The sequence below is a fragment of the Panthera tigris genome, chromosome A2, assembly GCF_018350195.1.
Source record: "Panthera tigris isolate Pti1 chromosome A2, P.tigris_Pti1_mat1.1, whole genome shotgun sequence".
NCBI classification, from domain to species: domain Eukaryota; kingdom Metazoa; phylum Chordata; class Mammalia; order Carnivora; family Felidae; genus Panthera; species Panthera tigris.
In genome coordinates, this window is record NC_056661.1 from 136783438 (window position 1) to 136798831 (window position 15394).

The 15394-nt window shown below is 35.1% G+C and overlaps 1 protein-coding gene across 1 annotated transcript in view; it reads left to right on the forward strand.

Annotated features, from left to right (window-relative positions):
- The window catches only part of KCND2 (potassium voltage-gated channel subfamily D member 2), a 481739-nt gene that overhangs the window by 123728 nt on the left and 342617 nt on the right, over positions 1–15394 (forward strand). The window lies entirely within an intron of this gene.

The window sequence follows — 15394 nt, forward strand, 5'->3', positions numbered from 1 at the left end:
TTCTTAGATTCTACATATGAGTGAAATCATATGGTCTCTCTTTGACTGACTTATTTTACTTAGGATTATATTCTCTAGCTCCATCCATGGTGTTGCAAATGGCAAGATTTCATTCTTTTTTATGGTTGAATAATATTCCATTATGCATATATCTCTTCTTCTTTATCCATTCAGCTATCAGTGGACACTTGGAGTACTTGCATAATCTGGCTATTATAAATAATGCTGCAATAAACATAGGGGTGTATATATCCTTTTGGATTAGTGTTTTCATATTCTTTGGGTAAATACCCAGTGGTGCAATTACTAGATGACAAGGTACTTTTATTTTTAATTTTCTGAGGAGCCTCCATACTGCCTTCCACAGTGGCTGCACCAGTTTGTATTCCCACCAACAGTGCACAAGCTTTCCTTTTTGTCCATATTCTTGCCAACACTTGGTGTGTTTTGTGTTTTGGATTTTAGCCATTCAGACAGGTATGGGGTGATATCTCATTGTAGTTTTGATTTGCATCTTCCTGATGATGAGTGAAGTTGAACATCTTTTCATGTGTCTCTTGGCCATCTATCTGTGTTCTTTGGAGAAATATCTGTTCATGTCATCTGCCCATTTTTTAACTGGATTATTTGTTTTTGTTTGTGTGTTTTACAAGTTGTTCTTATATTTTGGATACCAATCCATTATTGTATATATCATGGGCAGATATCTTCTCCAATTCAGTAGGTTGTCTTTTAGTTTTGTTGATTGGTTCCTTTGTTGTGTAGAAGCTTTTTATTTTCATGTAATCCCAATAGTTTATTTTTGCTTTTATTTCTCTTGCCCAGGAGACATATATAGAAAAATGTTGCTTTAGCCAGTGTCAGGGAAATGACTGTCTATATCTCTCTTTTAGTTTTTTTATGATTTCAGTTCTCACATTTAGGCCCTTAATCTGTTTTGAGTTTCTTTTTGTGTATGACATAAGAAAGTGGTCCAGTTTCCTTCTTTTGCATGGAACCGTTCAATTTTCCCAATACCATTTGTTAAAGAGACTGTTTTTTTTTCCCCATTGCATATTCTTGTCTCTTTTAATTGACCATATAATCTTGAGTTTGTTCCTGAGCTTTCTATACTGTTCTATTGATCAGTGTATCTGTTTTTGAGCCAGTACCATACTGTTTTGATTACTATAGTTTGTAATATAACTTGAAATGTGGAATTGTGATATCTCCAGCTTTGTTTTTCTTTTTCAAGATTGTTTTGGCTCTTCAGGGTCTTTTGTGGTTCCATACAAATTTTAGAATTATTTGTACTAGTTCTGTGAAGAATGCTTTTGGTGTTTTGATAGGGTTTGCATTAAATCTGTAGGTTGTTTTGGGTAGTATGGACATTTTAACAATATTTGTTCTTCCAGTCCATGAGCATGGGATATTTTTCCCTTTGTGTGTGTTGTTTTAAATTTCTTTCATCAGTGTTTTATAGTTTTCAGAGTAGGGGTCTTTCACCTCCTTCGTTAAGTTCATTCCTGGGTACTTTATTATTTTTGATGCAGTTGTAAATGGGATTGCTTTCTTAATTTTTCTTTCTCTTGCTTCATTATTAGTGTATAAGAATGCAGTGGATTTCTGTACATTGACTTTGTATATTGGGACATAACTAAATTTATTTACCAGATACCAATTTATTAATTGCCTAGCATAGTGCCAGGCTCAGAGGAAACACTGTATTAGTTTCTTCTATCTAATTGGCATCAAAAAGTCATTCAAAATTCTTTACCTTCAACTCTTAGTCTTAGATACCTTCAGAAAGAGAATTTCTTAGTATCTTCTAGCAATGCATTGACTTTTCATTCCTTTTTAAGCAGGCAAAATGCACAAATGTATTGTTAAAAAGTTTTACATGCTGTCTGCAATGTTTTGTGTACTTTCTTCCCTCTTTATCATGTACCAATGTATTCTTAATAAACTGTAGTTTGTTTAAACATCATACATCCTATGATATTTGATTATGAAAATGTATAAAGTTTTAAGATTTAGAAATTTCAGGCCAATTACTTTGTTTTGGTGCTTAGGTTACTTACAAATTGTTTCATGTGATGATTTTCTCAGCACCTCATTGAAACATCTCCAGATAAAGCCATTAAGCAACCTGGCTGAATTAAGGGCAATTACTTTCTATTTTTACATTTTTTTGAAATTTGTTCTGAGAAATTTCTTGCAATTCTCTTATGTTTAATAACCAAAGATATAAAATTCTCTAATCACTCTACACTTCAAAGTGGTGACATTTTTGGAAGGGAAGCAACTTTTTTTAAACTACTGAAAAAATATGACTTCGTAAGATAGAGTAAGTAATAAGTTAACATAGGTAGATCATCCATTATATTTTTAGAGCATAAATAATTATTCTAAGTTTATGCTATAATGAATTTATATTAGGAAAAATAATCTGAAATGGAAGGAACTTGTGATTATCTGAACTTCCTGCGGTCAAATCACCATTTAAACCACCGAAATCAAATAAATGGTCATATATGTTCAAAGATTAATGTTGCTTTTACCTGCCTTTGGCTGAATGAGAAGAAAAGGAGTTTCTTTTAATTTTGCTGGAAGCAGATAGATCCTTCTTTGGGTATTTGGTTGTCAGAAAGGTGCTATTCTTTGCTATTCAAATTAACGATGCTAAGTGTAGATTCCTTGTTGTTGAAACTCTTTTAGGACAACTCCTCAAATCTTTATATGTTACATATTTGGCTACTGATGAGTTTATTCTTGGAGACGTCTTGTTTCACATATCAATGAGGGAGACATTATCTCTGAAAGAATATGACTCTGTATTCTTTAAAAATCTTTAATGTAGTGTAAAAGATTACCCCATGTTCTTTAGTTACAATTTTACATTGTACATAGTAAATATATTTGAGGCAGTTTTCTGTAACTATTCTAATATTTAATTTCAAACTCAATACAACTCAATGTAAGTAAATGTTAACTAGTAAAATGGTTCCAGTTCTTTGACTCTTTATTTCATTTTCAAGGTAGAAACATTGACATTGACTTGGAGTATTGAATAAGCAATTTTTCCAATGACATAGAAATTGCACTTTTTCCTTCTTCACCACACTCTCTATATAAGTAAATTGCCTTTTACTTTGAGCTACCTTTTATGTTCACTTAGGACTTCCAGCAAAGCAAATCCTACAATTTTATCCATATATTGAGGAAAATGGAAAATAGATATTTTCCTGAAATTTAATTGCTGAACTTCCAAATAAAGTCAGATTAATAGATAGAAGCCCACAGTCTGAGATATCCACATGCTGGCAATTACTTGTTTAATTTGATCCATGTAGATAGCTAAATTGGTCAATGTCAAACCCAGTATTCACTCTTTAACCTAAATGTGCATTCTGTGTTGCTCAAATTAATCATAAGATCAATTGCTTTTTCCTCCTAATTGTTGAGGACATTATGTGAGACTGTGAAGCTTCACAGAATCAACTGGTGTGCCTTAACTAACAGTTTACTGATTTTTATCCTCAGGGTCAAGAAGCATATTTTAGATTTAATGCTCGTGGCACCCTACTAACTTGGCTTGGAACAACTCAAAACGATTTACTCTTTTGGACTGGATGTAATAGTTATATGTAAACATTAATAATAAGACTTTATTCTATGATTTCATTTAAATAGAACATTAGTCAACTGAGTTGAGTTTATATTTTTCACTGCATTTGTGTTTTTAACTAGTTAGGTTGATTATCATTTGTGAGTTCTTGTTAACATCAGGAAACTTGTGACTTACAGCCAACTCAGTTAATACTACTCAGTGTTTAGTAGTTTAAGTTAATGTGTGTGTGTATGCGCGCATGTGTGTGTGTGTGTCCCCTGATAGAACTCTTTAAATGATTTCTTTATGTTTAATAAATGTGAGCCATTGGTCATACATAGGGAGGCAGAATGGTAACACAAGAACCCTCTAAGTTCATGTCTGACATACCATAGAATGTCATGATCATATTATACAGCAGATCAGAAATGAGTGGCTATTGTTGCTGTTATTTTTCTGAGTAACTTGTCTTGCTAAATGACTTTACTGTCTTATTTTATCAGAATTTAGCATGTCCCTCCAGGCGCTTGGAAAACCAAGCTATCGACATTTAATTATTTTCAATTTCCTTTAAGTTAATCTTCCTGAGTTGTTCCTGCATTGCTTATCTGATTTTCTTTCTTAGTTTATCTACATGTTCCTAGGAATGAAGGCCTTATATCTACATGTACATTTAATTCTCCATAGAAGAAAAAACAAAGTATCACCTTAACTCTGCACTAGCATGAGAGAGAATACGCCTTAGCCAATATGAGTGCCCATTTAACAGCTAATATTGGCAAAGTCAAGTTGAATTTGTAGTTTTATTATTAAACTTATTCACCAAAGTAGAAAATGTCATTTTAATAAGATGCAAAATAGATCCAAGAATATTATTACTGTCCCTGGTAGATTTGACTACGTGTTTTCAACATACTCTCCATTTACTCGGTCAGTAGTCGGTATTTCTTCCCTGTTCCACTGATGTATTTAAGGTATTTGGACCATAACTACAAAATACAGAATAAAAATTAGAAATCCCGAAGGATGTGTCTCTTTCTCCTCTATAATGGTCCTGTCCAAATTAAGGACTTTGAAGCTCTCAACTCTAGTATTGCAAGTAGTTTCTATATTTTGCCAAGTTTAACAGCGCTCTTCAGTTTCTTTAAAATGTGCTCATCAACAGCTAAGTCATCACTTCTGTTGATCTATTTACTTGGCATCTACCGCCTCTGCTCTTGCTCCCTATTTTGGGTCCACTTGTTTTCTTCTCCATCAGCTCAGCCTAATTCAAAATTTAAGGTCCAGTTCATTTCAAGTTCTCTAACTCATCCTCCCACCCACATAAGTTTCCTTAATACCTTATAAATATATATGATTATATTTTCTTTGGCACTGCTTACCAGCTACAATTTGGGATCCTTAGGGTAGTGAAAGTATCTTGGCCGCTAGCAAGCTTAGCACATTATTGACACACATTAGGCCCTTATTCACACATTACTGAATGAATAAATGGAAGAATGAATGAATAAAATGGTATTAATGTGTTTTTATTAGTAATTGAAGTTACCTGGGAGCTCTCATAAAAATCAACATTTATCATACGTTGATAATTATTTTATAGCATGTTAGCATGTGGGGCATGTTTTCATTAAACTTTCACACACAGACACACATTTTATATACTGTGCTTGGGAAAATAATAGCCAGTTTTAAATCTCTAACATTAAAAAACATAATTTGCTTTGGAACATATAAAGGAAACTATTTTGGCAAGCATAGGGGCCACCTTTATATCTTTCCAGTACTTACTACACATTTTAATGATTCTTAAATATTTGCGGACAGTCCTTGCATTATAAGCTGTTAGGTATATTTTCACCTTAAAATATGATACATGGGAAGGAATAAAATGATACTTTTACCCTTCATTTTTTTAAAATTATTAAATTATTCAGCTGAGATCAGGGAAAACATGAAGCATGACATGATTTCTAAGAGCTTTATATGTAGTGGAAATCTTATATTAGTGTTTACACTTCTGTGTATCCTTAAAATATCTACTTAAAGTGATGTTAAATTGATTTTATTATCAAATATATGAATGATATCTAACACCAGTTTTAATTATGTGATATATTTTAATTTTAAAAGATTTCCTTCATTTTTCTTTTATTTTTCTAATTTTTTCCCCAGTGTTACTTCCTTTTGACTGTCTTCCTAGACTTTACAATGTGTATATTAGTCAAATATCTGTCATTCCTCGTGTCTATATTGTTTTGTAATTCAGTGTTCACTTAACCATGTGTAATTAACATTTCCCCATATGATTAAGTATTCTATATTGTCATGCTGGTTAGAAATTATAGATATCTTAAGTCTTTATCTATTTAAAAATTGCTGTACTAAACAATATTAGAGCTGAATAATTAAATACAATTATTCATGATGGACAAATTTCTAAAAACTGAACTGCTGCTTCCAAGAGGTTGAACAGCTTATACACATATATACATATACATATGTATGTATATATACATATATATCCACACACTGTGTGTATGTGTGTGTGCGTGTGTATGTGTGTGTGTATTCCTTTAACAATAAAATAATTGCAGTAACATGATGGAAGTGATTATTGAAAGTGAACACTAATAAATTTTTGTAAAAGCAAAGTAGAAAACATATACAGTGAAAACTGTTCTAGAAGTAATATGAAACTTCTATGATCATTCATTCATCAGTCATTCACATTTGTAAAAATCTGTTTACTGAGACACTGTGTTGGATGACTGGGATACAAGGGTCAGTGAGCCATGGCCTCAGCCTTGCACCTGTGCAGAACATACTTCCATAAAGCAGGTCCATTTCTGTCAAATGTCACTGCCAGAGATGCCTAAACAAAGTGTTATACAAGTTAGTCAGTGGAGAAGTTGGTGGAGCTTCACAGAGAAGATCATACTTGAGCTAGCTCTAGTAGTATGAGCAGGAGTTTATAGAAAAGTGAGGGAAGAAATAAAAATAAACCAATACAAATTTATATAATGAAGACAATGAACAGGTGTTTGCTTATTTGTTTTTTAAGTGAAAGAGAAGTGAGGTTGAGGTCCATCTTATGGAATGTGAAGTGAACCCATACCTTGTTAAGAAGTGCTGGAAATTAGTGTAAAAATCAAACAGATTTTTAATTAAAACATTTTTTTAATGTTTCTTTATTTTTGAGAGAGAGAAAGACAGAGCATGAGCAGGGAAGGGGCAGAGGGAGAGGGAGACACAGAATCCAAAGCAGGTTCCACAAAGCCCACACGGGGCTCGAGCTCAAGAACCGTGAGATCATGACCTGAGCCGAAGTCAGACGCTCAACCCACTGAGCCACCCAGGCACCCCAGAAGAGGTTTTTAAATAAAGGAGCGGCAAACTGCTTATGTAAGAAAAATACTTTTATGGCAGAGTAGAGTATGGAGCAGAGTGAAAGAGAAACTGGTGGAAAGAAAACAACGAAATATGCCACGTGATAGCAGCCAAGTCTTAGTGGCAGTGGACGTGGAAAGGAGCACAATCATGTCCACTGGATGTGCTGCTTCAAGAGGTAGGAGGAGGGTAAAGGTCTGAGGTTGCAAAGAAACATCACAGAATAACCTCCTTTCCCAATTGATTTTATGTGTCTAGTGTCCTATCCTCTGCTGAGACCCCAATCCTGAGGTAAAAAGATTCCAGAGACCTCAGAGAACCCATGAATGCCCTGATTTCATGGACAACAATTCAGAGATGAGGATCTATAGTTTTCAGCAGATTGTCATCTCAGATTCCTGGATAATTTTTAAAACTATAAGCCGATAATGTTTATAAGCACTTTTCCAGGGAGAAAGACTACATGCTTTCATTAGATCCTTTTAGTAGATTATAACACCAAATATCTGAAAACCATAATCTATCTGAATATGCTTTTTATTTTCACAGATTTGTCTGTACTGAGGTCCAGTCCTTAGGGCAGGGCTGCAGGGCAATATGGCAGAAAATACGTGGCAAAATTGGCGAAATTGTTTAAACTTTTTTAACTTCAGTTTCTTCACTTGTAAAACAGGAAGAGTAACATCTAGTTCAAATACGGGGATATTAAATAAGAACTTATCCCAGCGGTTAGTAAAATGGCTGCTTAATAGAAGGCACTCAGTAAGTGATAGCAGTAATGAAGATTGTTGTTATTATGGTTACATTTAATAAATGGCAGTGATAAAGTCATCTCAGTCTCCTCCCCTCCATGATGCCTTCACTTATGACTCTATCCAAAGTGAGTCTTTGGATTGTCTTTGGATTTTGAGCTCTTTGTTTGTACTTCCTTTTGATATCTACCTTACTTTAACCAAAATTATAATGCAAATGCCTTTGTCTCATCCAGCTTCCTCAACATAGGGGTATTCATCTTGTATTCCCTTGAGTGTTGGCTATACTGCATTATATGCAGTAGTATAAGCACAATATTTTAAACTTTTTTTAGGTTCATTTGTTTATTTTGAGAGAGAGAGAGAGAGCACATGAGGGAGGGGCAGAGAGAGAGAGAGAGAGAGCACATGAGGGAGGGGCAGAGAGAGAGAGAGAGAGAGAGAGAGAGAGAGAGAGAGAGATAAAGGGAGAAAAATCCCAAGCAGGCTCTATACAGTTCAGCTCAGAGCCTGACTTGGGGCTCAGACCCACAGAATGTGAGATCATGACCTGAGCCAAAATCAAGATCTGACACTTTGAGCACCCCATGTGCCCCAAGCACAATATTTTAAATATTTATATATCACATGATATTTGATATTTTAATAGCACATTTGGTTCAGTGGTAACTATCAAGCACTTATCACACCATATTGTCTCCCTTATAACACAGTGGATTCAGGGCAGAGTCTATGGTATATTCATAGTGTTTACATTAGGGAAAAATGTATATATTATTTGAATCAATGACTATGGGCTTCTGACGCTTGAAAAAAAACTTGGGTTTTACTTTTACTCTTTAAATATTAGATGTCTTGTCACTTATGTGATATGACATAAAACTTAACTCTTTGTATAATGTTGTATGTATTGTATTAAAATAGCCCATATTTGCTAAAACCTTATGTAACTCAACATCTGGAAAAACTTAGCAACAAACAGTGTATATATAGTTCAAAGATTTGGTTTTTATAATTCCTCTTATTCTTCACATAATAATTTTTGTGTGTATTTTGCCACTAGGGTAATTTATCCCTAGGTAATTACATAAATTAAAAATTTAATAAGGCCGTGTTTAAGAAACATTTTATAAAACACACAGCAAGCAACTGACACTTCAATAAAGCAAACTTGTGTCATCCAAGCACACAGCTGTCAAACAACAACTTTCCAGATTCACCACAACCAAGTGGGGCAACCCTTCCATGAGTTTAGAGACCCCTGTGTTTATTTATCATAGCACCTATCAGGCTTTATTGCAATCATCTTCTGACTTGTCTGTCTTTCCTATCAGAATGAAATACATTCTTGGGGCACCTGGGTGGCTCAGTCGGTGGAGTGTCCTACTCTTGGTTTCAGGCTCAGGTTGTGATCTCATGGTTCATGGGATTGAGCCCTGCATCCAACTCTGCACTTTGAGTGCAGACCCTGCTTGGAATTCTTTCTCCCTCTCTCTCTGGCTCTGCCTCTCTCCTTCTCCTGTTCTGTCTCTCAAAATAAATAAACATTAAAAAAATAGAATGAGATAATTTTTTTCAAACTATCTCTATGCTCCCAGAGCCTATTGAGTATCTAGTACATGTAAGGTGATAAACTGTTTATGGAATCAATTAATTAAGTAAATAATTATTTAATTAAATGGCCCCTGTGTTTTTCAATGACTTTCAAACTTGAATGTGCATAATAATTACCTTCCAGAACTTAGTTTTAAAATGCAGATCCCTTACTACTACTACACACATAGATTCTAACTCAATAAGTTATGCAACCTGAGAATGTGCGTCTTAACAAGGACATCAGTGTTTCTGATTCAGGGGCAAAGATAATTCTTTAAAAACATGAATAGAATGTCATCAATGTTATTAAGAATTCTTCTTGATTGATGTAAACTTCAGCAAAATCACTAACCTTTGTTCACTGGTTCTGAATTGACAGAGCCAGAGTGAATGAGGAGGGAGGCTCTGTAAGAGAAAGCCTGAGACATACTGGTGAAAGCTTTACTCAAACTTCTTCGGATTCTGTGCCTGTTAGAGTCGTGAGGTCAATATTAATAGAAGGACAAACTTGGCAATGTGGGTAGACTATGGGACAACCTAAGGATACAGATAAAGGATGCAGGGTTCCAGCTGGGCTGCACTAGGTTCACTATCCAAGAGTTCAAACCAAGAAAAAAGCAGGGGGCAAAATCTAGGCCGGTAACGGAATGGCATCTCAACATACAGACCATGCAGGCACACTGACAGCAGAAACAGTCTTGAATGTGACTTCAGATACCTGGACAGACCCTTTGCTTCCTCAATTCCTATTTTAAGTTGACCTTCTCAGGGCGCCTTTGTGCTCAGTTGGTTAAGCATCTGACTCTTGATTTCTGCTCAGGTCATGATCTAGCAGTTCATGAGTTTGAGCCCCACATCAGGCTCTGTGCTGAGTGCAGAGCCTGCATAGGATTCTCTCTCTCCCCCTCTCTCTCTCTTATGTGCTCTCTTGCATGCATGTGCACTTTCTCTCTTTCTCTCTCAAAATAAATAAATAAACTTAAAAAAAAAGTTAACTTTCTCAGTGTCAGTGGATGGGAACTAGTAAAGTATGTTCTGTTCCCAGAGTGGATTTGCTTCTTTAGGTACTGGCCATGGTGGAAGTTTAGATCTTCTAAAGCATTTATACTTTCAGATTCAGCACAGAATCTTTGAAAAATATTGTTCAGATTGATTAAAGCCAGATGGAATAAATCAGTATCTGAGGAAGCACACAATGGGAGTTGATTTATGAATGCTCTTTAGGGGATGTAAATGATTGGCCTGGTTATGGGAGCCATGACTTTGAAAAGCCTTCATAAAGATGCTCAACGTCGCTCCTTATCAGGGAAATACAAATCAAAACCACACTCAGATACCACCTCACGCCAGTCAGGGTGGCCAAAATGAAGAAATCAGGAGACTATAGATGCTGGAGAGGATGTGGAGAAACGGGAACCCTCTTGCACTGTTGGTGGGAATGCAGACTGGTGCAGCCACTCTGGAAAACAGTGTGGAGGTTCCTCAAAAAATTAAAAATAGACCTACCCTATGACCCAGCAATAGCACTGCTAGGAATTTATCCAAGGGATACAGGAGTACTGATGCATAGGGGCACCTGTACCCCAATGTTTATAGCGGCACTCTCAACAATAGCCAAATTATGGAAAGAGCCTAAATGTCCATCAACTGATGAATGGATAAATAAATTGTGGTTTATATACACAATGGAATACTACGTGGCAATGAGAAAAAATGAAATATGGCCTTTTGTAGCAACATGGATGGAACTGGAGAGTGTGATGCTAAGTGAAATAAGCCATACAGAGAAAGACAGATACCATATGGTTTCACTCTTATGTGGATCCTGAGAAACATAACAGAAACCCATGGGGGAGGGGAAGGAAAGAAAAAAAAAAAAAAAAAGAGGTTAGAGTGGGAGAGAGCCAAAGCATAAGAGACTGTTAAAAACTGAGAACAAACTGAGGGTTGATGGGGGGTGGGAGGGAGGGTAGGGTGGGAGGGAGGGCAGGGTGGGTGATGGGTATTGAGGAGGGCACCTTTTGGGATGAGCACTGGGTGTTGTATGGAAACCAATTTGACAGTAAATTTCATATATTAAAAAAAAAAAAAAAAAAAAAGAAAAAATGTTGAAGCATCTTTTAGATTTGTGTACTAAGACACAAATAGAGAGAGGAAAGCCAAAAATGCAACTGTTCAGTTTTCAATAAAAATTTAGAGGAAAAAAAAAAAAATAAATAAATAAATAAATAAATAAATAAAAAAGAAAAGCCTTCATAGATATTTCATTAATGAAAAATGTTACTGTATTTATAAGGAGCCATATTCCCCAGTTCCCATCTTTAACCACACGTTTCTGCCTCTTGCACACATCTCTCCTCATCTGTCTCTTAGTAGCCTTCTGTCCAGAATTATTTTGTTACAGACTTGCTGCTTTAGATAGTCTAACTTTCTAACTATAATGATTTCCTTTATTCCCCTTTCTGTCAGTTTTCAGTCTAAAGACTTATTTTTCTCTTCTCTTTTTTCCCCTTTGTACAATTTATACCCTACCACATATTCAAATTGCATGTCATAGTGTCATACACATCCCTCCCACCTTTTTCTCTATACCCACATAGGTTGCACACCAGCAGGCCTAGATTTTTTAAATAATTAGGGTCCTGTGACTCTGTCTGAATAAGCAAGCAAGGTCATTATTCATCTAAGGATGTAAGAGAAAAGTTAAAAAAAATTGAGAAAGTTGCCTTAAAAAATGGACGATGGGTTCAGAATAGAGCAGAACGCCCAAGATGTTTTACATCCTGACTTGTTTTAACAAGATTCTACTGCTTTGTAATTCATTTATAGAATGGTTATAGCCTCCCATTGGCTCAGTGCTCCCATTTATTCAGCGACTGTAAATAATAGCCATCAGCAAACCTTTTGAAATCTTCAGATGAAAGGAACTAAATTAAAGAAGCTTCCCGAGTGCATCCCATCCCCACAAAATGGATGCTGCTAGAACACAGGAAGCAAGGAATAGCTAGGACAGCCTGGTGATCTTAGCAACCTAATGCAGTCCAGCTTTCAAGAACCATGAATGTTTATTTTCTATGTACTGAGGGTTCGTTTTATTACTAGTTTCTTTTTGCCTCAATTGTAACAGGGTATGGTGGATTTTATGTTAAGATGTGAGAGATTGGAGAAGGCAATATCAAATCAGCTACGTTATGTGAATTAATACTGCAGTAATTTCTTTCTTTGGTTATTGCAAAGCTGGTTGCTATTTTAAAGCTATTAGTCACATGCTACTGTACCTGAGAGTGAAATTGTTCATTTTCAACCAAAGATGATTCATTTTGTTGCTTAAAAGGGAAACTTCGATAAATAAATCTCAGCATTTTTTTTTAATGCTCCCAGGAACTCAAAATGTACCTGCAGTTTAAAAAATTTTATGTACTTTATCTTTCGTCAAGGAGTTTATTTATATAATGTACATATTTTAAATTATTAGACTAACGAGCTTGCAGTGGATGAGGTTTAATCTCATTGAAGTGCTTTGTAAAATCTTCTTAGGATATGATTGTTGAGTTAGGGAATCAGTGCTCACTCCTCTAGGCCCACAGTGTTTAATTAGATGAATGTGGTAAATAAAGTTGGGAAGCATTACTTGAAATATAGAATATGCCTAACTCAGATAAGAGTAGATTTGTAGTTTAAAAAATTTGTGTTAGAGTTCTTTGTCCTTTCATCACTTTGTTACATCTGATAATGTCAATATTCAGTACTAGGGAATGCAGTAAACAGAAAACCATGTTGCTTACTATAAAGATCAAGTAACTGTTGGGGCATTGTGACGGATGTAAGAAATGTAGATATGCTCTTAGCCTTCCAAAACCTCAAAGTACATTTGGTTAGATCAGGAATACACACACACACACACACACACACACACACACACACACACACACAGGACACCTATATATACATGGATACATAGATAAGATATATTGCATTTATTTTTCAATAATGCACATCTCACATTCCCTATTTTTTAACAATTGAGTTTACAATTATTTATACCATATAATATCGCCTGTTCTGTAGCTTTAAATTGTTATTTAAATTCATGAGCTCTTTGTACCTCAGAGAAGATTTGTTCGCTTGTTTTTGTTTGTTTGATATTTGTTCTCTAAAATAACTAGGTACTGTGAATAAAAGAAAATCCTTTTCAGGGATAAAAGATGCATTGTATTCCTAATTATCATTTTGTTATTTTAGGATATAAGCATTTTTATATGCAGTTTATTTCTCTGACTTCTTAAAAGAAATAAATTGAGTGTGTTTTTAATCTATTCAGAGGCATCGTTATGTGCATCAGTGTTTGTGATATTCTCAAAATGAAAATGTCAATATAGAATGGATGTGATGGAAATCCCTTGGTTTCCTGGAAAAAATGCATTACTGACCTACTCTTAGGTCATTTTTTATTTTTTCTCCTAAATATGTGTGAAGCAGTTAGGTGCTTTTTTTATGCACTTTCTGCTAAATTACTACTAAATTAATATGTGGGTCAAAGGCGAAGGCATGCTTCTTCCAAGGGGTAACTTCAATTTATAAAATGATCATCTTTATTATTGATATTGATGATCCTGAGTTTGTCCGTATCTTTGAAATGTAATCTCAGAATTCTTCATTGCCAATATGAAGGATCACCTACAGTATCACAGTATTCACCCTCTCCTTTAGAGCCCTCGCTTTGATTTTGTTCCCAATGTAGGAAGGAGTATTTTTACCTTTTGCAGCTTTTGATAGAGAATTGCATTCTTAAGAGTGGCAAGCTGGAGTGTAGGGAGCATTTTGTGACATACCAAAGATTAATAAAATTAGAAATCCCATACTTAATCTTATGATAACAATAAAATTAATAGCTATTTGATACTGTAATGTTATCTTGAGATTCCTTCATTTCTAAATTACAATTTCGATTGTTTTGTGAATATTCTAGGAGATAGATTCTATTAATAAATGAATCTTATACAAGATTCATGAAACTCTTCTAAAGCCTCAAGTTTTTGCTTACAATCTTTGTTTAAATGTCTAATGTAATTATTCCCTTTCAAATGCCATATCTCAATTCTGTGACTAATACAGCTTAATAAGCTGTATCTACTTATTTGTAAAATGCTCTTTTAGAGAGTGTAGTGGAAAGAATAATGTTCCCTAAAGATGTCTATATTCCAATCTCCAAAATCTGTGAGTATGCTCTGTTACATGGAAAAGAGAAGATCTTAAGATAAGGAGATTATATGTATTATCCTGTTGGACCAATGGTCCTTACATGGGAAAGAGGAGGCAGAAGAATCAGAAACAGAGAGATAGCATCCTGAGAAAGACTCACATCATTGTTGGTTTGGGTAATAGAAGAGGGTCATGGATTATGAGAAGCCTCTAGAATCTGGAAAGTGAAAGACAACAGGTTCTCCCTGGAGCCCCAGGAAGGAATGCAGCCCAGTGAGACTCATTTCAGATTTCTGACTCTCAGAAGTATGAGGTGATAAATTGGTGTTTTTTTAAGCTATGTTTTGGTGATTTGCTACAGCAGCAATAGGAAACTGAAACAGTTAATACTAGAGTCAAAGAGAGGCATTCTTAGAATGTTTCATAGAAAGTCAGTCAAACAACATTGCTGAATTCCCGTATGTGGGTGAATGTGTGGAAGCGTGCTTCTCTGTAACTTTGCATCATTCATAATTGTTGGGAAGTATAAATAGCTACCCAGTCTGAGGCCTAATGCAGAGATAGGGTAGATAAAATACTTCTATACTGACATAGCAATGTTTTCCTGCATTTCCTTTTAAAAGCGAAATGATATAGATCCATTCGCTTATTTCAGTTTATATTCACTCCTCACATGTTATTAGATAACAAATTAGAAGTCCTACAAGCTTTTGCTTTTACTGCAATATTCTTGTTATAATGTATATATGGTGCTCCTATCTTAGTCCTTCCGCTCTGCCATACAGTTACACAGATCATGGTGCCTAGCCTGTATTTTGGCTTAGTATGTCATGGTAAAATTGCTTCAAGCCTTCAAGAAGCACAG